Genomic DNA, 2,469 nt, shown 5'->3' with positions numbered 1-2,469 from the left:
CCGTCTCTGTCAGAAGCAGCGGTGGGCCTTCCTGGGGCTGGGCCCACTGGACATATGCAGAGCACCCACTACCACCCAGCCCCTGCCCCGAACACCCATAGGCATCTGGGGCCGGTCCCTGCTGCCACTGATGATGGAAGGCTGGGCTCAGGTTAAGCAGTCCCCCTGCACTGTGTCTGTGTCCCCGGGCAGGGCCCCCAGGGTGCTTCCCAGGGTGGGCGAGCTGGGAGCTCAGCCACGCACCTCGGGGGTGGCCCTTGAGAGCAGCCCTCCTCCCCAACCACAGGATCCCGGTCAGGCAGGTCCAGACTCCCCAAGAGCACCTGCAGCATGCTGGGTGTGCGGGCCGTGGGCACCCCACAAGGCCCCGTCCAGGGCTGCAGCAGGGGCGGCAGCTGGGAACAGGCAGCCACAGCTGTGCTCACGTCCCACCAGGAAGCTCCTGTGGGTCCTAAAGGCCTGGCACAGTCTCTCAAAGCCCTCAGCACCGCAGGCCATCTTGAGCCCGCATAGGGTCCCCACCCAGGAGACGAGCCAGTCAAACAGCTCAGGCTCCCCTGCTGTCTAGGGGAGATGGGCAGGGGCTGGCAGAGAAAATAGGCCCTCTAAATGGGACGGGCAGTGACCAGAGGGTGTAGCCACTCCCAGCGCCCACTGTGCTACCAGGACCAGCCTGGACTATGGGACTTCTTTCCCCCACATACCCGCCTGGACCACAGAAGGCCTGACATCCTGACTAGGCAGGGTTCCCCCAAGCTAGCAGGGAAGAGCTGGCCCGGAGGTTTGGAGGCAGGAGCTGGCGGGGTGCAGTCTCAGTAAGCAGGGGGTCACCACTGCTCCTCCAGAGGGAGAAAAGAAAAGGTGAGGTGGCCACAGCAGGGAGAGGCGCCCATGGGGCACGGGGATGCTGTGAGAGTCAGCTCACTAAGGGTTCTGTGACTCAAGGTCCTGCCACCCAGCCCCACTGGGCCTGTCATCTCTCAGAGGCCCACAGTCCTGGACGGCTCGCTGAGCTTGCAAAGGCCAAGACCTGAAAAAATAACTGTGATTGTAGTGTGGCCGGGCACTTCCCTGACCGCAGGACCCAGCTGGCCTGGCGCTTGTGTGTCCTCCAGAGGAGGCTCTGCGGCTGTCTTGAGTCCCCAGCCACTTCCCAACAGGCTCCATTTTTTGCTCATGTGTAGAGGCTGACAGCAGGAGGTTGCCATAGAAAGGATGCAGTCAGTCATGCCACGCTACGCCACGTGGGAAGCACTGGTGGGTCAAGGCAGAGTGATTCGGGCAGAGCTTCTGATGTGGTTCCATGGGGAGGAGGGACGAGGGGTAACCAGCTTAGGCTTGGCTTGCTTGGAGAATTCTGGCGGGCTCTGGGCACACAGGTTGCCCAGTTGGCCGATACCTGGCCCAGGGTGACGAGGGTACGGCACGATGGCCCAGGTGCAAGCCCATCAAGGAGGATGGGGAGTGGGCTCTGCACAGACCACTCGGCACATGGGAAGCAGGGTTCACAGCCTTTGCTGTCCAGTGGGGGTGGGCCCTCAGGGACAGTGAGGCCCAGAGGCCAAAGCATCAGCACAGAAAAGGCTGTGAATGCACAAGTGCATGCTATGGGCCTCGGTGTCCCGCAGGAGCAGGTTCTCTAGATCCAGCTCTACAGCTGGTGCGTGGCCAGCACTGGAGCCTTCCCGAACACTGGTCTGCATCCCTGGGGGCGGCTTCCCGAACTTCAAGGCCCCCGGGAAGCCCCCGCTGGTCCCTACAACCTCAGTGCCCTCCACAGAAGGGCAGGCTGGGGTGGGGCTGACTCAGCCTTGAGAGCGATGACAGGTTCCACAAATGGCCCGGGAGGCTCTGGTGGGCCTAATAGCAGGTTGTCTGCCAGGAGAAGGACGGGGGTAATCGAGCCAGGGCACACGAAGCAGATGCACCCAGCCTCCCACGGATGAGGCGTGAGCTTCTAATCACCAGCTCAGGTTCCCACACAGCGTGTCCCCGTGGAGCTGGGCTCAGCCCTCTGCACCCCACCAGGTCCCCAGCCTCTGCTTGCCAGACGAGGCTGGTGATTGATAGTGGAGGTCACGCAGCCAGAATGTTTCTGCCAAGACTGCTCTTGCGTCTGCTCGCTTCCCAAACAGGAACATCCTGAGCAGTCAAACAAAGCCAAGACAAGCCACACGTGTGCAGGAAGGGCACAGGGCTCCTGCCGTCCCTCACGTGTCTGAGGCCCCAACCTGCCAGGTGGCATGGCAAGGCCGGGTAGCCCCTAGAGGACCCTCCGCCTGGCTTGCACTCCCTTCCAAGCTCCCAGCCCAGAGCCCATCCTGGCTACAGCCACCATGAGCAGCCTGGTTTGCTATGGCCAAGGCTCAGGACTGAGGTCAGCCCTGGCTCATGGAGGGGAGCCACCAGCGTTGTCCCAGGGGACAGCAAGTGACAGGATGCTCAGACGGACAGGGCCATGTGTGCTCT

Source organism: Callospermophilus lateralis, chromosome 2, assembly GCF_048772815.1.
Source record: "Callospermophilus lateralis isolate mCalLat2 chromosome 2, mCalLat2.hap1, whole genome shotgun sequence".
NCBI lineage: Eukaryota > Metazoa > Chordata > Mammalia > Rodentia > Sciuridae > Callospermophilus > Callospermophilus lateralis.
Note: the sequence above shows the minus strand (reverse complement) of the source record.